At 49.3% G+C, this 24,065-nt stretch overlaps 1 protein-coding gene across 2 annotated transcripts in view; it reads right to left on the reverse strand.

The window, feature by feature from the left end:
* SLC35E2B (solute carrier family 35 member E2B) overlaps positions 1-18,323 on the reverse strand; it is a 102,709-nt gene extending 84,386 nt beyond the window's left edge. For both annotated transcript variants that reach the window (XM_088458695.1, XM_088458693.1), the window contains exon 1: positions 18,205-18,323. The gene's annotated coding sequence lies outside the window, so the exon portion shown is untranslated. The remainder of the gene's footprint in view (positions 1-18,204) is intronic.
* Positions 18,324-24,065: the final 5,742 nt, after the last annotated feature.

Below are 24,065 nucleotides of genomic sequence, written 5' to 3' on the forward strand. Positions count from 1 at the left end.
GCTGTGTTGTCCAGGGGGTGCTCTTCACTCCCAGAGTAAAAAAACAAAAACAAATTTGTGTGCGCACACGTTAGCCACATTTATCAGCAACGTAGGTGCGCAAGGGTGCTGTGCTGCCTGTGTCATTTATCAAGAGGCTGCTGCCTCGTTCAGATGCTCTCCCTCCCAAGTGGTAAAAAAAAAAAACAATGTGGGTCTCTTACTGTGTGTGCGCACGCGCGCGCACACGTTAGCCATGGCATCACTAAACCCCCTTCTGAGATTTGCATAAACATTTTCAAAAAGTGAAAATAGAGGATATGGTTTAAAAAATGGAATAAAGCAGCTAAAACTGGGTTCTCTGATTATAGTGTCCCTACTCCCTACCCATGGCCCCTCTACCTGACTTTCAGTGAGAGTCAGAGGGGAAACTCCATGCAACCATATTCCAGAGTGCAGCTGCTCCTCCTGTAGCCCAGGTCAGAAGATGTGTAGGGGTGTGGTGATGATATGGACTAAAATGGAGCTCACATCCACTAAAGTGGACAATGAATCCCCAGTCTAACAGGGAGCACAGCTGTAATTTATCCACAACACAGAATGGGATGACTATATAGGCCAATTCCATTAAATATCTCGGAATTTCCCTTCCCAAAAACATACATAACATATAGTTTGAATATACAAAAGATAATTAAAGAAGCACTCGGGGAATAGGGAAAATGGAAACATTTAATGTCATCATACCTAGGACGGGCACATATAGTAAAAATGATTAAATTCCCAAATCTCCTTTATCCACTTCAGATGCTTCCGATACGGTTGTCTGTAGCGGATGAAAAACTAATAAACACCACATTTAGAAAATTTATTTGGCAGTATAAGAGACCTTTTTACCACATCAACACCTCTTATCATTCCTACACAATCATCGTCAGGAAATAACCCCCATAGCGTCTCAGAATCCACTCCTGATGTCTTCCTGGATTGTTTGGCACAAAGCAGAAGCAAAATGGGTCTTAATAGTCACCACTCGCTATTTCTCCCTTTGATAGCCAACCCCGAATTCAAAAATGGCCAAGCAGCGCAGCCTTTCCTCTCCTGGTGTTCTAAAGGTATATCCCAGGTTAAAGCTCTAGTAGATAATACATCTCATTCACCTCTTCAGATACAAGTACTGGCAGATAAGTATACCTTACCCAAATCACATGCTCTAGCTATGTGCCAAGCTCAGCATTACGCTAGCTCAATTGCGAGAAGCCTCTCTGCAGACGATTGGTCCAACCCTCTCGATGTTACATTAACTAGACAATCGTCTGACAGGAAAGCCATATCACATTCTACCAAATACAAGACCCTCTAGATCTCACAAAATTGAAGGCAGGAATCTTTTCTTGGACACAGATCTTTCCTACTCTAACAATACATATGCTTTTGAAAACCTTCAATTACTCCATACGAACATTATCTTCTTCAATGTACAGGGAAATGTTCTACAATATATTTCAGAATGGGTATCTATCACCACATCGTAGATTTTTAATTTGGGATCTCTGATTCTGGGGCTTGCCCAAAGTGCAAGGGCCCAGCTGCCACATTCATGCATTGTATGTGGGATTGCCCAGTTAAAAATTATTTTTGGAAACAGGTTAGACTATTTGCAATGACCTACCTCCTTAGTGATTTGCCTCTTTCAGCAGAATGGTCAGTTCTGGGATATATGCCCTCCTACAACCAAAATGATGCAAGGAAGTAAGAGGTTGATGCTTATAATTTCTGCAGTAGCGCATAAGAGTATATTACACCAGTAGATCCACGGGGAACCCCAATCCATACAATTGTTCAAGGCGAAAATGTTCCACATGGACTGGTTAGAGGCCTCATTACACAAGGAAGAGCGTACTGAAATTTTTTTTCACATCTGGGAGGGGTTCATTGATTCTTTATCAGGTGACCTTAAAACTCAGTTACATAAATGTTTTCACTCCACAAGTTGGTATGAAACCAGATTGTTATCCAGAGATGCACCAATTGATATGCAAACAACGGTTTCTTAGATCTTGGGGGATGTGCCAGCCGTGCCTTTTGATTTTTGATTCTATTATGTTTCTCACTCTTTTTCTGTTGAGAAATGTTGGTCATTTTGTAATTTGTATGTATGCATGCATGTAAATATACATATGTCTACATGTAAATTTGTATTTCGAATTATACAATGTTAATTGCGACACTGTTGAAGAAAGTATATCATTTTTGTGTCATTTTCCAAAGTTCTGAAATAAGAAATTTAAAAAAAAACAAACAAAAAAAAAAAACACACAAATAAATAGCGAGCTGTGAGGTGGTCAAAATTGACAGGAACTGAGTGGAAATAAATGTTATTGAGGTTAATAAAACTGTAGGAACAAAAACAGGCCCATTTTATGTGATTTTATGGGTTTTTTTAAGAAAAATTCCAGATCCAAAACACAGAGGTGAGGTTTTGGCAAAACCAATCCAGACCCAAAACCAGGGGAGATCCAGATCCAAAACACGGGGGTCGGCAAACATTTCTAATAGCAACTAACTCAGTCTAAAGTCCTGCTTTGGGCGCCTAAACTCCCTTTTGGGTTCCAAACAGCCAACTTATCGCCCATTTCTGCTCACCACCTCAGGATGCTGCAAGCAAAAATGTGTCTAACCGCAGCTATGTGCGCCCAAACAAGGCAACAATTGAATTGCTCCGTCGGGTGCCTATTCGTTTAGGTGCCATATAAAACAATTGAATCGCCCCCTTAGAGTATGCTGTACCAGACAAGACTCACTGGCTTTATCCCATAGCATCCAATCAATACTGGAGGAACTGCGGTGTGATTGTCACATTTCTACCTATTTGCTAGGACTGTCCTACGATTCAGCAGTTCTCATTATTACTTTGGCTCTTGAGCAGAACACCACTGTCGATGTTCCCAGTGATCCTTTAGTGCTCTTACATTTATACCCCTTTCAGACATACAGGTCAACCTGGGAAATTGCCGGGGGTCGAGCCAGGTCCTAAGCGTGAAAGGGTCCAACCCGGGTTGACTGTCCTTGACTCTTCTCGCTACCAGGGTTTTTCCGTGACCAACCAGGATCACCTATAGAGTAAACGGTAGACCCGGGGTCATGCTGAAAGGAGCTGGTTGGCTGTTCGGGTGCTGGCAGATGACCTCATGAGCAGGCTACAGAGCAGACAGCATGGCTTACTGGAGTGAAGAGGAATTACGTGAGCTGCTAGCTGTCAGGGGTGAGGAGGACAATGTAGCACGGGTAGGGTATGAGTTCCTGGTGGTCGGGATGACACTGGTCAGAATACAGACAGTGTTAGGTAAGTATACTACCACTGACCCTAACCTCCCCCCTTTCTGCAACCCAAACCACCCCCCTTAGTGCCTTACCCTAATCCTCCCCCTAGTACCTAACCCTTGATACTCACCTTCGGAATGATGGCGGTCGGGATACTGGAGCAAGGATCCCGACACGGTCGGGATTCCGGCGCCGGTATTTAGATCGTTGGCATACCGCACGCCGGGATGTTGACTACATCCCTGTAGTACATGTAAGCAGCTGCATCAGCATCTCATTTGCGATGTGAAATAGGAAAAAAAATACAATAACTTAAGGATTTTGAGCTATACAGTAGTAACTTGCTGGCCATTATTAAAGCAATGCAGTCCCCATCTAATTTTTAGGACCTCATGTTTGTGAGCCAAAAAAGCATCCAGTTTAAATGACTCAGACTGATTGCTAGGGCAGACCCGGATTAAGGGCCTTATTCAATTAGTTTTGCATCGTCAAGTTCCGCCTGCCTGGCTTTTCGCTGTGAAAACTTTTCATGTGCGCTCCCGATTTACTCTGTATTCAATTGCCAAGCAGGCGAAAACGGGACCGGCAAATGTGAACCAGGCGAAAAGTGCAGGATGAATTGGGGGAAATCACTCTGTACCCCAGAAAAAGATGGTCTGACTTCGGAAATCATTATGGTACTTTAGTATTAGCCCTAATTGAACTATTTAGGGTATTTAAGTGGTGGTAATTGCTTGCTATTAGCGACTTGGTAAAAGTGGTGGAGAATGGTATAAAGCAGTGTTTTTTGGAGCAAATAAGTAGTTCATCAAATTTGGGGTGCCTGAAAATGGGTGCTAGCATATTTTAAGGTCTCTAAAGTGAAGTTTTAGAAAACATTAAATTCCTCCATCATACAAGCACCTGCACTCCCCAAAACACTTGGCCCTTTCTTAGAGCACTCCCAGCTTATCTTGCTAGTTTTTGAAGTTGTCCCACTTTTTTCATCCCAAATTTCTAATGAGTTTTTTGTGGTGTTCCTGGAATTTTTTGAATTCCTTTTATGGATTAATTGTGCTTTGGGGATGGGGGGGGAAAGGTAACAAGGGTTCTGAGTGGTTTCCCAACATCTGCACCCCAAAATAACAGGAGATATGGTAAGAACTTACCTTTGTTATCTGTTTCTACGAAGTCCTTAGGGTCCACAGGGATACCTTGGGGTATAGGGCTTGGCTCCAGCAATGGGCACCACATAGTTAAAGATGTCCATCCCAGGATGCACAGGGCCCCCTCCTATACCCCGCCCCCAGGCCAAGGCACCTCAGTTTTAGTATCAAGCCATAGGCCGGGAGAGAGGAAGAAGGAAGAAGAAAGTCTGGAATACACAAGATTCACATTCTCATAGAAAAAGGAGATAGAAACTGGTGACCAGAACACCAGCCTACAGAAGCACAGGGCATCAGGGCGGGCACCCTGTGGACCATAAGGACTTCGTAGAAACAGAGATAACAAAAAGGTAAGTTCTTACCATATCTCCTGTTTTCTATGTCAGGGTCCTTAGGTATCCACAGGGATACCTTGGGGATGTCCCAAAGCAGTATCTTTCAAGGGAAGGGGATGCTCCTGTGCAGAGAGGAGAACCCGCCGCCTGAAGGAAGCATCCTGAGAAGCAAATGTGTCAAAGGTGTAATGCCTGACGAAAGTATGAACAGAGGACCACATGGCCGCCTTGCAAAGCTGAACAGCCGAGGCGCCACGTCGAGCTGCCCACGAAGGCCCCACAGACCTTGTAGAATGAGCCTTCACAGAGGGTGGCACTGGAAGCTCCTCATGAGTGTATGCCTCAGAGATCACCATGCAGATCCAGCGTGCCAAAGTCTGTTTATTGGCAGGCCAACCCCTCTTATGAAATCCATATAGGACAAACAAAGAGTCTGGTTTTCTTAAAGAACTGCTACAGTCCACGTAAATTCGCAGAGCCTGTACCACATCCAAAGAAGCCTCACCAGCCGAGAGATCAGATGAATTAAAGGCTGGGACCACAATTTGCTTGTTAATGTGGAAACTAGATACTACTTTAGGAAGTAAGTCGGAACGGGTACGAAGTACCGCCCTATCCGGATGAAAAATTAGAAATGGGGGACGACACGAAAGAGCCCCCAAATCCGACACCCTTCTGGCTGAAGCAATAGCCAAAAGGAACACCGTCTTTGCCATAAGCCATTTCAAATCCACGGAACCCAAAAGGTTCAAATGGGAGGACCCTGGAGCGCCTTCAGGACCACAGCCAGATCCCATGGAGCTACCGGATGGACATAGGGAGGCTGGATGCGAAGGACACCCAGCATAATATTAGGCCGCATAGCAATCCTACGTTGAAACCAAACTGACAGGGTAGAAACATGCACCGTCAGTGAGGTGAGGCGTAGACCTAAATCCAAAACTCGTGAGAATCATACCACTCAAAATAGGTATGCCACACCCTGTGGTAAATTCTAGCTGAAGCCGGCTTCCGAGCATGTAGCATGGTATTCAGCACCGCTCTAGAGAAACCATTGGAACTCAAGAGGGAAGTCTCAAGACCCACGCCATCAAGGATTGCCGACTCAGGTCCGGGTAGACAAGAACCCTGAGACAATAGGTCCGGCCTAGGAGTTTCGACGGACAGACACTGGAGATCAGAGTACCAACTCGGTCTGGGCCACACAGGGGCCACCAGCAGGATCTTGCCTCCTTCCTGCCTGAACTTTCGAATTACTTGAGGCAGCAGGGAGAACGGAGGAAACAGGTACACGAATTGGAAGTTCCATCGTGCCAACAGAGCATCCACCAGGAGATCTCCTGCGTCTCTTGTTCGGGATCCGTACGCCCACAGCTTGCGATTGTGTCTGGAGGCCATGAGGTCTATTTCGGGAAGACCCCACTTGTCCACCAGGAGTTGGAACACCTCCAGGTGAAGAGACCATTCCCCCGGGTGTACATCGTGGCGGCTGAGGAAGTCCGCTTCCCAGTTGAGCACACCCGGAATGAAGACGGCCGAAATGGCTGGAAGATTGCCTTCTGCCCAAGTCAGGAGGCGGGACACCTCCCTTAGAGCCGCTTGGCTTCAAGTTCCTCCCTGACGATTTAGGTAAGCCACCGTGGTGGTATTGTCTGACTGAACCTGCACAGGTTTCCCCAGCAGGAACGGTCTTGCATGCTGCAGCGCCTTGAACACTGCTCGAATTTCCAAAATATTGATCGGCAGGTCCGATTCCTCTGACGTCCACCGGCCCTGGAAGACGTGTGGGCCTGTCACAGCACCCCAGCCCCGAAGGCAGGCATCAGTTGTTAGAAGGACCCAATCCGAAATCCAAAATGGACGTCCCCTGCTGAGATGGGACTTTTGTAACCACCAATTCAAAGACAGGCGCACTTCGGAGTGAGCCTGATCATCTGCGTCTTTATTCGACGGGGATTTCTGTCCCATCTGGACAGGATCAACATCTACAGAAGCCTGGAATGGAACTGGGCATACGAACATTGACACCATGGAACCCAGTAACTTCATCGCTGAGAGAAGAGACACTCGGGGACTGCTTAGAACATTGCGTATCTTGGACTGCAACAGGGCTATCTTTTCCCCCGTCAAGAAGATCCTCTGTTGCTGAGAATCCAACAATGCCCCGAGATGGACCATTCTCTGAGAAGGAATTAGAGAAGACTTGTTCCAGTTCACTATCCAGCCGTGAGACTGCAATACTGATATTGTCAGTTGTAGATGACTGCAAAGGACCTGTGGCGACCCTGCCAACAACAGAAGGTCGTCCAAGTAAGGTAACAGGCGAACTCCCTGCAATCGCAGGTGTGCCGCCATGACCATTACTTTTGTGAAAACCCGAGGAGCCGTGGAGAGGCCAAACGGTAGAGCTTGAAACTGGTAATGGAGGTCCGACACTGCAAATCTGAGGTAATGTTGATGAACCCTGGCAATGGGGATATGCAGGTAAGCATCTTGAATATCCAGGGACACCATAAAATCCCCAGGCTGCATAGCTAGAACAATAGAACGCAGAGTCTCCATTCGGAACCGAGGGACCCTTAAAAACTTGTTCAGAGACTTGAGGTTGAGTATAGGTCGGAATGATCCATTTGGCTTTTGAACCTGAAAAAGGTTGGAGTAATATCCGGTCCCTCTCAGGGATAACTGAACAGGTTCTATTACTCCCATCTGAAGCATAGAACACACCGCCTCTGGGATCGCTAAAGCCTTTGTTGGATCTGAAGGACATGCTGTTACAAAGAACTGATGAGGAGGCCTTCTGCACAAGGAGAGGGCATATCCCTAAGATACCACCTCCCTTACCCAAGTGTCTGTGGTGGTTTTGTACCAACACTGGGCGTATCGCAGAAGTCGGCCTCCCACCTTGGGGTTCCCCAAGTGGAGGCCCAACCCGTCAGGCTGAGGATTTGTCGTCCGGCTTGGTGGCTGGACGTCTGGTACTCCAAGCTTGTTTCATGGTTTTTGTGGTCTTTTTGGGGCCTGAAGGTCTCGGAAAGGACTGAACCTTAGGTTTTCCCGGAGGGCGATAGGGCCGAAAGGACGGATTTTTAGACCCAGACGGAGTCAGGGCTGAAGGTTGACATGCAGATTTGGCAGCCGCCAGCATGTCCACTATTTTGTCTAAAGCTGGCCCAAACAGAACCTACCCATTGTAGGGTAAGCATTCCAAGCCTATCTTACATTCAGCGTCTGCCTTCCAAGAATGTAAACACAAGAAGCGTCGAGCGGCCACAGCCGCTGCGGAAATCCTAGAAATAAGCAGGCTCAAATCCAAAGCTGCCTCGTTAATGTACGTAGCGGAATCCCGAAGGTTACCCACTAACACCACCTGTTCGCTGGTACATTCAGAAGCAAATGATGCTTCCAAAGCGTCCGCCCATCTTTCCATAGCCTGGGCCACCCAGCAGACAGCCATAGCTGGTCTAGATGCTCCTCCAGCAAGGAAATAGATAGACTTTAGGCACACCTCCACCTTACGGTCTGTAGCATCCGTCAGAGAAGACATAGACGGCATAGGCAAAGTTGCGCTCTTTACTAAGCGCGTCACATGAGAATCCACATGAGGAGGAGACTCCCATTTAGTGAAATAATCTTCCGCAAATGGATATGCACGGGCCAGGCGCTTGTGAGGTTGCAATCTTTTTCCCGGAGATTTCCACGCCTCCTCCATGTGATCAACTAGCTGACCAGATAGAGGAAAACCTGCTGCAGCTCCTTTAACCTCCTTAAAATAAGCATGAGTAGGCGCTGCAGGTAAGTTGTCGTCCATAATTACCATAGCCGCACGGACTGTCAGTATGAGCCCTGGAATGTAAATACTAGACTTAGCCTCTGCCCTTGCTTGAGGAGTGTCAGTGTCCGACAGATCTAGAATTTCGCCCTCAGAAGACCAGTCATCCTGTGCGGATGGATATGACAATAATGGTCTTTTAGCAGAGCTAGACTGATCCTGCTGAGTGCTCCGCACCCCAGAATTAGACGAACCTGGGTCTACCGGAGTAAGGACCTGTTGCAGGGGGCACTGTGTCATTACTATCGGCCCCAGAACCCCTAGAACTGGAGGCGGGACTACCGCCTGTTGTGCGAACCCCAATTGTGGAAGTGCAGGAGAGGCTGCCAGCCTATTTACAAGGACAGTCAAGGCTTGCGCAAAACAAGCCCAAGGTGGTTCCTGAGAGGTGCTGGGTACAGCAGAGGTACCAGGAATGGGCAAACATGCAGCACATAAACCATCCTGAAGTAACGCCCACTCCCCCCACACCTGCTTTACATCTGGAGCAGGAAAATAGGAGAGGTGTTCCTCTAACAGAGTCCTCACTGGACATAGTGGTGGTATGTGACACTCTTCTCACAGTAATAACTTCTTAAACTGTGAGGCAGATTCCCACCCTGACAGTACTGGCACTGAGAGGGCTGGTCAGGAGGAAGAAATAGGGATAGCTAAAATGGCTGACAGGAAAATATATTCAGACACACAGCGCTAGCACAAGTCACATACAATGCAGAAATTCCTGCACTAAGTGCACTGTCACATACACAGACCTACAGCCTGGTAGTGATAGCGCTACATACGCTGACCTTAAACTGGAGGAGAGTTATGTAAGGGGCACCCAGGCTCCGCACCCTGCACCACAGCATCTGCACATAAGATGGCCGCCGGAGGATGAAGAGAGGCGGGCCTGGGGAGGACCACTGCCTCAGCCCGCCAAAAACATGTAAGGCGCCGGAGAGCAGTGATGGGGAGGAGCCTCCTGTGCGCTACAGGGAAGGCGTCCTCCCCTGGCAGGCCATTAACACCCGGAATGCTGGAGCGTGTTCAGCAACGCTCCAGCCCTGCATCCCTGGTGGTCTAGTGGAGAGCGCAGGCATCCGCCTGGCTCCACTATACTGCCGTCCCCAGGGAGCCCCCAGCCCTGGGGACGCAGGACGGTGAGCCAGCAGGCGTCTACCGCAGACGCCCGCTGCTTACCTAATGCAGCACCCCGTACATCCGACCACAGTCCGCGGCCCCCGGGGGTTCCGCTAGCTAGAACCTCCAAGAGCCCGCCGAGTTCCCCGAATCACTACCGGCGGGGGTGTCGGAGTGGTAGCATGGATGTCCTCTGGACTATCCTATGCTACCGCTCTTTGAAGATCTTCAGGGGCTGTTAAACACAGCCCCCCTTTGTGATGACCCAGCTCCTGGCCGGGCACCTACTGAAACTGAGGTGCCTTGACCTGGGGGCGGGGTATAGGAGGGGGCCCAGTGCATCCTGGGATGGACATCTTTAACTATGTGGTGCCCATGGCTGGAGCAAAGCCCTATACCCAAAGGTATCCCTGTGGATCCCTAAGGTAGAAATAGAGAGATTTTGCACTTCTTTTCTCCTGCTATTCTGTAGAGAAAAAGTTTTGCCCATTTCAGTGCATTGACTTTTGGCATTGGCAAAAACGGACTGGAATTGAATACGGAGATAAATTTTCAGACAAAATTTTTGCCAAAAAACGGCTTTTCGTTTCTAATTGAATACGGCCCTAAGTGTGAAAGGGGTTGACCTGGAAATAACCCAGGTCTAAAGGGATAGTGTGAAAGTAAGTCTCTGAGATGTGACACAAATTGAATCTGTGTTCAAATCCCGGGTCGGAGTCCCGGCCAGGGGCGTATCTATAATGGGTGCAGGGTTTACCGGGCACACGGGCCCCTGGGTCCAGGGGGCCCTGCACTGTACACCCATAATATACTTATCTCTCCGGAGTCCCACGTCAGCGCGGAGGTCAGTCGCTGTAAAAACGTCTGGAAAATGGCCGCGGCGGCCATTTTCTCTGTGACCTGCGCTATAGACTCTGGGCACTAGAGTGTGCCCAGAGTCTATAACTCCGGAACTGGCCGCACACAGCTCTGTGCGCTGCTGAACGGAGAGGAGGGGTCCCACTCCTCACTAGAAATGCCCCTGGTCCCGGCTTATGTCTGAAAAGGGTATTAGTGAGCAAACCTACTGATCAACTGAAAATGCATATTTACAATGCATCTAAAATTACTTCTAGCCAGAAACTGCAAACCTCCTGTATCTCTTACTTGTAGTGCACTCAAACAAAAAAATGACACATACTGTATTTTCAATGGACTATATTACTTCTCTACAGAACGACACCCTTCCTAAATATCAAATCTGGGAACCATAGCTCCTATTTAACACCTCCCTACAACCGGGACAGTCTTGATGTCTCCTTTTCAGGCTTTGTTACATTCCAAATTTTTCAACCACCTTCCTTCCTAAAGACTAAAAGGTGGGTACACACAGCAAAGATATCTGCAGATATATCTGTAGACGATAGTCGTTCATATACACTGAACGACCATCATCTTCCAGGCAGCTGCAGGTGCCGATGCATGTGTACGGGGATCGGTTGATCGCCCGTACGCACTTGCCGATGGACAGCAGATGTATCAATTGATAGGCCAATATATGTCAGTGTGAACCCAGCTTAAAAACAAAGAAAACCAATGCTATATGATGATTAATCTGATATGCAACATTTCTATATCGGTGTGCGAAGAGGTCTGAAAACAGAACTTGGCGTGGGAAAATAATACAGCCGCTGCATTGTAGCACTTTATGCTAGTCCAGAGAGTCAGTCGCACACAGATATACAAGTGTTGCATATCAAATTAAGCAGCACAGTTTCCTAGTGCGTTCTAGTCGCATCGCGAGTTAGACGCATTTCCGTCACTTTGGTTTTCCACCATCGGACCATGATTTGCCTATGCGCACATGCAGATGGAAACCCGCACTTGCGCATAGTGGGGCCAGCACTCACCGTCGTGGAACAGCCACCATTGTTTACCATTTATTGAGGGTGAAACACAATCGATGGTCACCCCTATATACAACTACACATTTCCTTGTAGCTCAACACGGTCATGTCATTAAAACTTACTTTGTTCAATATTAAATGGTTTTAACTGCCCTAAAGAGATCTCTTGCTTTCATCACAATAAAAAAAAAAAAGTTAAACTTTTTTATTTTCAGAAAACTCAGTTTTGAACTCCCACATCCCTCTATAGCTACTAGGAATTGGATTAAAGAGTCTATTATACACCTAATTACAAATGTAAGTAAACATTCTCATAACTAAACGTAGACAAACTAAAGTGCATAAACAAGTATACACCCAATGAATGTCACAATCCGATACATGCCTACTCTCCTGAGAGACATGGGATGCTCCATATTTTTCGGGCAACCCGCCCACTTCCTAGTGAAGTGGGCAGGATGTTGATATTTTACGTGGAAATTTCAGGTCCGTAGGAAAGGGGCGGGCTAAATGGGCAAATCACATCATTTAGCCCCGCCCCCTCAAGGACCTACGAATCGCTGGGGTTTTCATCCAATGACTATTATAGTCTGGCCCCGCAGAAGCAGCAGCTCCACTCTAGCTGCTCCCAGATACGTGCCCAGCAATGTCGACAAGTACGCTCAATCCACTATCTCTTACCTGTTTGACAAGTTTCAGAAACTACAAAATAAAAGGTCATTGTTATCTCAGGCTGCGACTTCAACAGTATTATAGGACAAAACAAAAAGGTCAACCATCTAATGCCATCTACAAGATACTGTGCAAATAGCAAATAATCTGGAGTCTATTATGTATCTGGAGAATGAAACGAAATATCAAAAATTTTTAATCCAACCCTGGATACTGATCCTCCAGATTTCACATGTGATCACATTGCTGTCAGACAATGGAGTCACAGACTCTAGTATTGATCCAATCATATGTCAGATCACAAATTACAGCCTGCTTCAACTTTCTAACCATCCAAAGAAAAACACTTCTCCATGGAGACTAAACACCCTCTTGCATATATCCCAATTAATATGAAACTAATCAGATACTTCAAAAGACTACTTTCAGGACAGCTGTAGAATATAAAAAATATAAAAAGGGGGGGGGTTATCCACTTAACTCAGGACTTGACAAATTTTTCTAAAACCTAGGAGCCAGGATGACAGTGTAGGAGCTAGACAGCCCCCCCCCCTTCCCCTGGGGCATTACTGAGCACCTAAGCCTCAGGCAACCAACCCCATGGCCATACCACTAACGGGGTACCCCAGGTAAACCACCCTCCCACAGCCACATTATTGAACAGCTAACCAGTCTCTCCAGGCATCCAACCCCCAGAAAGACCACCCCTCCGCAGCCAAAACACCCCGGGCAAGCAAAGCCACCGCGGGCAGTGGCTGAACTAGAGAGAGTGGTGGGCCCAAATGCAAGAATATGCTTTGGGCCCCCCTATGCAGTTCCCCCAGTAGTGGTCCCCCTATGCAATGCCCCCCTTATGCAGTGCCCCCAGTAGTAGTCCCCACTATGCAGTGCCCTTAGTAGCGCCCCCCTATACAGTGCCCCAATAGCGGCCACACTCCCCAGTACAGTGCCCTCAGTAGCAGCCACCCCCCATGCAGTGCCCCTAGTACTGGTCCCCCTATGTAGTGCCCCCAGAAGTGGTCCCCCCTATACAGTGCCCTCAATAGTAGTCCCCTTTATGCAGTGACCCCAGTAGTAGTCCCCACTGTGCATTGCCCCTAGTAGCGACCCCACCTTGTACAGTGCCCCAGTAGTGGCCCCCCCACCTATGAAGTGCCCCCACAGCAGTGGCCACCCAAAATATGAAGTGCCCCCAGTGTGTCCCCAATAGCGGCCATCCACCCTATGCAGTGCCCATTTAAAAAAAAAAAGAAAGAAACCGCAACTTACCTGATCCATGCTCCTGCCGATGACCGCTGCTGTCCACTCCTCGTGGCCATTCTGCACTATGGGAGAGACATCATGACGTCTCTCCCAACCTGCTGCGGGGTGAGCCGGAAGGCGGAGCTCATGAGTGAGCTCTAGCCGGCTCACTCCATGGACGACGCAGCAGCGAGTGAGAGTCTGACAGACTCTCAAGGGCTGCTATAACAAACATACAGCCGCCGCTGGCGGTTTTGTGTTTGTTACTCTGTAGTGTGGACCACGTTCGCGGCCTGCACTACAGCGCTCGGGGGTTGCTGAAAATCTGGTCGCCATGGCGACCTGGCCCCCGTGTTTTGTCGAGCCCTGACGTAACTGACTAATTATTTTCGTCAAAACCGCACAGGAAATAGTCGGTTTTTTTTATTAAGTTTAAAACGTATTATTTTTAGTTATTTTTTTAAATATAGTTGAATATTCTATTTAAAAGATATATACCATGGGGGATGTTTTGCATTCCCCCTCCCAACTCCCCTTTCCATGGGCCCCCACTGTAATTTAACATCCCACCCCCATCAAAAATTGCCCCCAAAGTGTCAAAAGATCCCCAGCAAAAACAACCCACACCCCCCTAGGTATATTAGGTACCTGTGGAAGCCCCAATCCTCATTTGCAGGGGAAATGTGTTCCCAATTTAGGCCCCCTTTCCTCCCCATGTGTCTCACACACACACCACACACCACAAATATTGGGACATTGACAGAATTTTCATATTTTGGCCTCTATTCACCACCACAATGGCTTTGAAGTGAAACAAACAAGAAGGACTGGCAGAGCATCACCAGGGATGAAACCCAGCGTCCGGTGATGTCTATGCGTTCCAGACTTCAGGCTGTAATTGCCTGCAAAGGATTTGCAACAAAGTATTAAAAAGTGAAAGTTAGATTTAGGATTGTTTAGTTTGTCCCATTACTTTTGGCCCCTTAAAAAGTGGGAGGCACATATAGAAACCGTTGTAATTCCTACACCGTTCACCTGATTTGGATGTAATTACCCTCAAATTAAATTTGAAAGTCTGCAGTTAAAGCACATCTTGTTTGTTTCATTTCAAAGCCATTGTGGTGGTGAATAGAGGCCAAAATATGAAAATTCTGTCAATGTCCCAATATTTGTGGACCTGACCATTATATATATATATATATATATATATATATATATATATATATATATATATATATATATATTTATTAGATGACCCCACTCTAACCAGAAAAAAATGTTTTTATTGGCCTGCATAAGCCCCCCCCCAGGGTCAAAATATGCCACCCCCCCTACCCCTGATCTAGTCCCACCCCCCCCACATTTGCAGAGTGCAGTGGAGCGTGGGACTGATGTTCAGTCCCCCCTGCTGCAGCTGATCTCTGCACACACAGAGATCAGCAGATTGTTGCTCGAAAGGGGCTGGCGTGGTAGGATGAAGTACTTCTAGCTCCAGTCACATTATATGCAACCATGCCAGATAAGCAGTAAAAAGCTATACACAGTTAGGTCACATTATTATGATCACCTGAGTAACCACCATGTGCAGCACAGACAGCAGCTAGAGGGACTGGGAGTGACACAATAATGTGCTGGTAGGTTGGCACAGGTATTTGGAGCCATGCTGACTGCAGTGCATCCCACAGCTGCTGGACGGTGCATGGTGGAGTATCCATAGAGCGAATACAACTATCGAGGTGGTCCCACAGAAGCTCAATTGGTTTCAAGTCCGGGGAATTAGGGGGTCAGGGAAGTACTTGGAAGTCTTGGTTGTGCTCGTCACCTCAGGAGGGTGTGAGCAGAAATGTGTGCTCCTGCGGATATTTGCACCTAAATGGAACAACAATTGAATTGCTCCGTTGGACACCCATTACACCAGAGCCACCAAGTACAATTGAATCGCACCCATGAAGTAGTTGCAAGAAGCACATTGAAGCGCATTACAATCTATGAAACTTTTTCCTAGGGAGCCCCCTCCGGTAGCAATAGCCCTGGGAGCGGGTAAATGAAGACTCTTTTCCAGCAGCTCTACCTATTCTGTAATACAGAAGCAGCAAATGCATTCAACTGTTAATGGATCAGGCAGGGCATGTGAGGGGCTCAGCTTGCATTCTCTAAAAGCCCAAATATCAGCTATTTTTGTACTAACGGACACCTATTTAATGCCACCACAGTATTGGTGGTCACCAGTCTGCAACTTTAAGCAAATGCTGATACAAACTCCTTTCCTCGTGTACATCATTGTCAGGGTCCGTACAAACAGTAATATTGATTGGTGTGTCCTTAGACGCAATAACCGGTCGCACCACAAAACTTGCACAAGCTCTTTGACAGGTGTAGTTTTTACGTCTGACTATGGCCTCCTATGTCTGTGTGTCTGTGAATGCAGGCTCATTCACCGCTACACACCGATACTGAACAGATCATTTCTGCATGCCTGTCTATAACACCTCACTACAGAATAATAGAAAGGTTTAGCAGAAACTTCAGGAAGCCTGAACCCTTTAACATTATAGACACCTTTAACCAGGAGTATGGCAGCTTTATCTGCAGCCGGCCCCCTAACTATAGAAGACTTATAATAGGCACAATATAATGTGCACAATATAATGTATGTTAAAGGACTGAACCTGCAGAGACTACATTTGGGAAAGTGATTTTGAGCCTCTCTCGATTGTCATATAAATATTAATCAGTACTGTTCTTCAGTTACAGAATTCTCTTTATATGCTGCTAGGATAGGACTCTACTATGTCAGCAATTCGCATGCACTAACCTACCTTCAAAACTTAGAAATGTTTAAAAATAAAAAGTTGTCTCTCTACTTGTCCTAAAGGAAGGTCTGTCCAGCCGGGAAGGAGAGGAAAACGGTCTTTGGGTCTGCTTCTTTGTACTAATGTTACAACCAATGGTCTTTCTGAGGCGCTAATCCGTCACTGTGCATACTAAGACGCACCACTGAAGATTTCAAATTCGTTATGTGTCTTAAGCCGCGTACACACTAGCCAATATTTTCAATGATTTAACGATAACGTTCAAAATATCGGCTAGTGTGTAAGCTAAAAACGACCAGTGATGTGCGCTCCCGCTGGTAGTTTACAATAACCCCAGTCAGCTGTACATGCAGCCCAATCTGGGAATATCATGAGCGATCCCATGCTGCCGAATTCAGCATGGCCCCGCTCCCCCCACTGGCGTCGTCCATCACTGGCCGGCATCAGCAAGTGGGTAGGGTTCACTCTAGCTCCGACGGCAGGCAGGGCGCCAAAGCTAGAGAGGGCACTTCCACGCACGCCGAAAAAAGGGGAGTGTCTATAAGACGCGTCCTCTTTTCCCCTTCCTCGAGCAAAAGGGGGCGTGACCATTGAAAAGGGGGGGTGTTTATAAGACGCATCCCCTTTTCGACACTCTTGGGGGCGTGCCCGGCACTTACTGACACACTGGGCAGCCCCCCAAGTGCTGCTGACAGGTAGAATAGATGTCGGGCACATGTGCCCAGCATCTATTCACCAGAGGTGACCGGGTCACCGCACATTTCCCCACCCGCGGGACACTGTGACCCACGGGTGAAGACGGCACCCGCAGGCTGTCTTAGCGGGGCGCTGCGGTGAGGGCAGGGCGTTTTTTGCCCTCCAGAAGGAGGGCAGGGCGCTGCACCCCGCTAGAACAGCCTAGCGGGAACGCTAATTGTGTATACACTTAGCGATGCCAGCACCCCCGCCGATGACAATATCGCTGCATACACACATCGTGTAGTGTGTATGCAGCTTTACAGCGGTAACCATCAGGACGCATGTACAGACTGAAAACAATTCCCACTTGCGTACACCTCTGAATCAGGCCCTATATGTACTGACATGGATGAAGGCCAGCACACATCTCCCATGGAACGGCACTGACTTCACAATAACAGCAAGAAGAAGAAACACCTACAAGCGTTATGTAATCCTAAGCAAACATGACATTGTTACCGTAATGTAAAACGACATCCATCCACTCATACTGTCCATATGGACTACTTATCAAATACTAAACAGAAAGGAAGTGTTTCTACTGTGTGGGTCAAAGTATAGGTAGATAGACACAATTGATAATAAAGATGAATAACCTAATTGGCAAGTAGCAATAAATCTACATAAATCATATTTCCAAACACACTATTACCATTTTAAGGGGGAAATTGTGTATTTTATTGCAGGCTTGAGCCCCCCACCATTGTTGGATGCAATCAGTATATAGAGTCCAAGCAGCAATACAAGTCCCAGACAAAGAACTGATGTATGTAATCATGCATGGAAGTAGTATGACTGTATGTAAGAAAGCATGAATGTATGTATGTAACTAATTCAGACTACTGAATAGGTGTCTCACAAACCGTAACTCTCAGCGTCTGAGATGACTGCTTTAACAATACCGGGTCTAAAGTTCCCCAAACTACATGTGTGTTGTACTTAGATGAGCTGGCAGGGGCCTGAACCCTTCCCTCAAGCCGGGGTCTGGAGTGATTACACACCCCACCAGGCTGGGGCTCTGCAGCGGCCCCGGAGCTGGCGGAGCTTCGGTCCCGGTCACGGGTGTGTAGGGTGAGTACTGTGTAAAGATTTAGTTAGGTTTCTTCAGCATGTACTCACCGAATATCCCCGGCTCCCCCCAACCGCTGTGTCCTCCATAGCGACGCCGTAACCAAGTGCCAGTAGAGACTGAGGAGGAACGTCCGGGGACACACAAGGAGGCTGCCCTCTAGCGGCGGCACAAGGCACAGCAATGTACGCTCAGGCTTTATACTGACAGATGTATTTATCAAGCAGTGAAAATGTGAAGTAGAGAAGTTGCCTATGGCAACCAATCAGCTCCTACCTATTATTTTATAGACTGTACTTAATGGGGTAGATGTATGAAGCCCAGAAGCGGTATCAGCGCACGTTATGTGCCCTGACACCGCTTCTCCCCGATATATGATCGGGGGTCTGGGCGGTAAATGACAGGGGCGCTATGCGAGATACAAGATAGCAGCGCCGATAGCCTGGGCCATGTATGAATGGTCATAACGCATGACCGTTCGGCCGGCTGTAGCCTATCCCCACAGCAGGGACAGCGCTGGGCCATGTATGAAAGGTCATAACGCATGACCGTTCGGCCGGCTGTAGCTGTCGTTACCGACAGCTACAGCCTGGCGCTAGCCTATCCCCACAGCAGGGACCGCGCTGTCCCTGCTGCGGCGGCTGCCGGCTCCACGGCTGCACGCGGGGATCCCGCGATACTTGTGCGATCCCGTGCATGCTCAGTGGAGCCGGCTGGGACTGAGACACAGCACATCAGCACTAGGCTGATGCGCTGCTGTCTCTAACGGGTTGCGCTGGAGGGGGGAGTTAACGCTCCCCCTCTCCAGCCGATGAGATGTTTATACAACTTCTTCACTGGTCTGCTTCACTAAGTTATTCACTGCTTGATAAATAAACCCGAGTCTGAAGGTCCCCACACACGGAGCGATATAGCAGCTGATCCGACGGTTTTGAATGATATCGCCGCTATATCGTTTCGTGTGTGGGCATGATATCACCCACAGCGCGCTCCTGTGGGATCATCCTTCGCTCCTCCAGATCTTTCTGCACGTTCAATTGATCTGGGGAATCGACAAACGATCCCATGCAGCGCTATGCGGGTGGGGGAGGGGGGTGACGGCATATCGGGCGGTCGGCCACCGGATCGCTCCGTGTGTGGGGACCGTCCGATATGTCGGCCGGCGCATCGCAAGATGCATATTGCACCTTGTATGGTGCCGTTTACACAGTTAGAGACACACCGAGACTGGAGGTACTACTCAGTCATACTGAATACTGAGGGGCCCATTTATCAATAAATATTTTCGGCTTATTCCTCAAAATTACCCGTTTTTTGCGTGGGGGCGGTGGGGGCGGAAGGTTACTGCAAATATTTTGCATTCTCCGAATGTATGACAGAACAACCGCAGCAGATATCTCCAATTCCTGCTTTGACCAGTGTTGAAAGAAACTAGGATTTATGGAGCCCTCCCCCCAACTTTGTGCATGCACGTCAAAAGAGTGGGCATTGGGCATGGTGGCCACATGTCACAAGGGGCGTGGGAGGGGGCTGCCAGGTCGGTGCAGCAAGGTTTGTGGGGGCGGCTTAAGTGGGCTGTGCGGGGTCGTGCCGGCGTGATTGCATCATCGCGGCCCCACCTCCGCGTTATAATGGCGATATTACTGTCATTGTGATGCAGGGGCCGGGGCTACAGTGCCGCGATTCAGCCCCCCTGCCTACCCCAGACCACCCACTATCACGGTGGGGGGTGACAGCCATTCCTGGAGACTTGTCTACTCTTGCGGAGGGCCGGGAGAGTAGGCAAGTATGCCCCAGTAGGAGTGCCCCTTATGTAATGCCCCCTGTAGCAGTGCCCCCAGTAGCCAGGGCTGCCATCAGAAATGAGGTGGCCCTGGAATGACAAAATAGGCAGGCCCCGCCCTTAGGTGGGGGAGCAGTTTGTCAGAGGTGGGCGTCGCTGTGGATAATGTGGGTGAACAGCATGATGGTGAGGGTGTGAGCTGTGGGAGGGTACAGGCATGAGAGCAGATTGAGGGTGTGAGAGCAGGGTGTGGGTGTGAGAGCAGGGTGTGGGTGTGAGAGCAGGGTGAGGGTGTGAGTGTGAGAGCAGGGTGTGGGTGCGATTGAGAGCAGGGTGTGGGTGTGAGTGTAAGAGCAGGGTGAGGGTGTGAGTGTGAGAGCAGGGTGTGAGTGTGAGTGAAAGCAGAGTGTGGGTGTGAGTGTGAGAGAAGGGTGTGGGTGTGAGAGCAGGGTGAGGGTGTGAGTGAGATCAGGGTGAGGGTGTGAGTGTGAGAGCAGGGTGTGGGTGTGAGTGAGAGCAGGGTGTGGGTGTGAGAGCAGGGTGAGGGTGTGAGTGAGAGAAGGGTGTGGGTGTGAGAGCAGGGTGAGGGTGTGAGTGTGAGAGCAGGGTGTGAGTGTGAGTGTGAGAGCAGGGTGTGAGTGTGAGCAGGGTGTGGGAACAGGATGTGAGTGTGAGAGCAGGGTGAGGGTGTGGGTGTTAGAGCAGGGTGAGGGTGTGAGTGTGAGAGCAGGGTGTGGGTGTGAGTGAGAGCAGGGTGTGGGTGTTAGAGCAGGGTGAGGGTGTGAGTGTGAGAGCAGGGTGTGAGTGTGAGAGCAGGGTGTGGGAACAGGATGTGAGTGTGAGAGCAGGATGAGGGTGTGGGTGTTAGAGCAGGGTGAGGGTGTGAGTGTGAGACCAGGGTGTGGGTGTGAGAGCAGGGTGAGGGTGTGAGTGTTAGAGCAGGGTGAGGGTGTGAGGGTGAGACCAGGGTGTGGGTGTGAGAGCAGGGTGAGGGTGTGAGAGCAGGGTGAGGGTGTGAGTGTGAGAGCAGGGTGAGGGTGTGAGAGCAGGGTGAGGGTGTGAGAGCAGGGTGAGGGTTTGAGTGTGAGAGCAGGGTGAGGGTGTGAGTGTGAGAGCAGGGTGAGGGTAAGAGTGTGAGAGCAGGGTGTGAGAGCTGGAGTCTATGTACCTGATCAGTCTCCAGCCTCTCCTGCTCCTGCCCGTCCTTCCTCTGCACCACACTCAGCGGCTGTAAATAGCTTCTCCGCCCGCAGCTGCTGCTCCCTCTCTCCCCGGCTGCTGTCTTCCTTGCACAGCCTCTCCCTGCTGCTTCTGCGCCAGCCATGCTGCTCACATTTACAAGGACAGAAAGAGAGGGTCCCGTGGGGCAGGCAACGCATTTTGAATATAGCACTGGCCGCAAGCCAATCAGAGCTTGCAGACCTGCAGCCAATCAGGAGCTGCAGCTGTGGCCGCTCCTGATTGGCTGCCGGTCCACAAGGTCCGATCAGCTTGCGGCCAGCTCCAAATTGAAAATACCGCTGGCACTTGTCCACTCCGCTGCTACCTGGGCCCCCTTTCTGTCCGGTCCCGGGACTATAGTTCCGGCAGTCCCCTCGTGATGGCGGCCCTGCCAGTAGCAGTGCCCTTTATGCAGTGCCCCCAGTAGCAGTGTCAATTATGCAGTGCCCCCAGTTGTGCCCCTTATGCAGTGCCCCCAGTAGTGCCCCTTATACAGTGCCCCCAGTAGTAGTGCCCCTTACACATAAAACACACAGGGACACAAAACTATACTTACCCGAATTCCAGCTCCCGTGCCCGCTACTGTCCACTCCTCCCGCTCGCCACTATGAGAGACGTCATGAGACGTTTCTGGTAACTGTGGAGTTGGCTATGTGTCGTGGGTATGTTGGTGTTACACTGATCCCGGTGGTCATAATCAGTCGGATATTCTGCACCATAGGCAGATGCAATGCCCTATGGTCCGACTGATTGTGCACCAATAGAGTATCTGTTCACACATCGGTGGAATCGTGCCGAAGCTGATGGGCATCTTAATAGGACACCCAATGGCCACGGCATTGCATTAAAGATGCTATGTGGGTGAATAGATAAATAGATAGATAGACACTACACACCAGTGGCGGATCTTACTTAGGGACCACGACGCTGCAGCCTCCCAGTAAAATCCTCCAGTGTTCTGTGGGCTAGTGCAGTCCATGACTGCACTGGTTTCGCTGTGACTGGAGGTAGCTTCCTATTGGAAGCGTCACCCGCCGGTTATGCTGAATACAGGCAGCCAAGGGGAGGTGTCTCCTCCCCCTGGGACTGCCAGTCTGGACTGCGATCAGCAGAGAGCAGTTTCCAGTGGAAGTCTCTGCTCTGCCTTTCGGGCAGCCCTACAGGACTTCTTCGGGCTGCAAACAATGCAGTCCCGAGAAACTGGTGTTAGGCGTGCGCATGCGCGGAGCCACCACTGCGTATGCGCAGGTCCCGACGCCCGCCAGATTCATTGAGCAGGTGCCAGGACCCAGGCCAGCAGCGGCAGCTCCCCTCAGGAAAGAGGGCAGGAGCCACTGTTGCTACACACTACACAATGTGTACCCAGCACGACATCGCTCTGATACCAGCCAGTGCCTCCCTAACCATTGACCTGACCAGCCATTGTCCCTGCTGAGTGGGCTTACTTCACCACTCTTAGGCTATAGGGTTTTCCTTTTACCATCAGTAACTGCCTGTTAATGAAACCCCTGCATAGTAGGCAGGTAACTCGCTGTAACCACCAGGCTCCTACATCAATACCTGATACCGCTGGTTCCAGAGGAATTCTACACCGAAACCTGTAATCACTTTTCCCAGACTCCTACAATTGGCACCTTAAACCACTTACTTCTGGATATGTGTGGACACGCTTCTGAAACACCTCCTGAGTGGTGTCAGCTAATCCCCACTGGCCACATATTATGGACCAATACTGCGATTTGTAGCAGGCTTAGGGCGGAGCTCCTCGAGACAGTGGTTTCAATGGAATAGAATTTGAGGTATTATTGTGGTCACAGGATGCTAGTTGATACAAGCTTCTTGAAGCTAGTAGATGTTAATTAACTCCAGTACTCTCAGTTAAAAGTACCAAGAGTACACACAGCATACAAGATACCCATTCCATTCTGCAGAAGTATACTCTTCTAGATGTTCAGAAGATACACACAGAGGGCCTGAGGGCCTAATTCAGACCCGCTCACGAGCGCTGAGTGCTCGCAAGCGGGTCGATGTTGGCCCAGTGCGCATGCGCACGATGGACCCGGCTCTGTCGTGCGCGAGACCTGGATAGCGACGGGCAAGCCGTCGCTATGGGTCTCACTACAAAGGGGGAGTGCTGTCGATGGTGAGTGACAGCACGCCCCCTTTGGTGGGCGTGCCGGGGGCGTGGCTGGCCAGACGGAGGCGTTCCCACGGGAACGCCTACCGTCTGGGCCCAGCCCCACTGACATCACAAGTGATGTCATTGGGAGTGCTTTCGGCTCTGATAGAGCCAAAAGCAGTCCAGGGCTTGCCGCAATGAGACCCTACCACAAGGGTCTCGTCGCAAGCCCAATGCTCGCAATGGTCTTGACCATTGCGACCATCTTTTTGGCCGCTCACTATAGCTGTGGGTGGTCACCCACAGCTATACGAGCGGCCAGGAGGCCGCTCTAAAATTAGGAAGGACGGCCCTGATTCAGAGCGAGCGCTCTGTCAGAGCATCCGGCTCTGAATCAGGGCCTGAATCTGCAGCTTCTGTGTGTGGGTCTTTTTCTGGTATTGCTTCTGCAACTTTATGCAAATACCGCAACAAGTCCTCCCTGGTGTACATCCATGCGTCTACATGTGCAAAGACTGATATGCAGCCTTTTTGAGTCTTCAGAGGCTCAAATACCACTTTAGAGGCACCATCGGTTGCACCATCGAAACTTGCTCCAGCCCTGTGGCATGTGCAGATTATCTATCTGCATATGACTCCTATATGAACAAAATTATGTCTCGGGGCCTGATTCAGCAGTGCACGTTAGTCTGGTCAGGCGCCAGACCCGTTCTGCGCTTGTGCAGAATGGGCCTGCGAGTTTGCTTGCAAACTGTCAGCAGACTGTCAGTGATTGACAGTCTGTTGCT

Source organism: Taudactylus pleione, unplaced genomic scaffold, assembly GCF_031769625.1.
Source record: "Taudactylus pleione unplaced genomic scaffold, aTauple2 ptg000845l, whole genome shotgun sequence".
Lineage (NCBI taxonomy): Eukaryota > Metazoa > Chordata > Amphibia > Anura > Myobatrachidae > Taudactylus > Taudactylus pleione.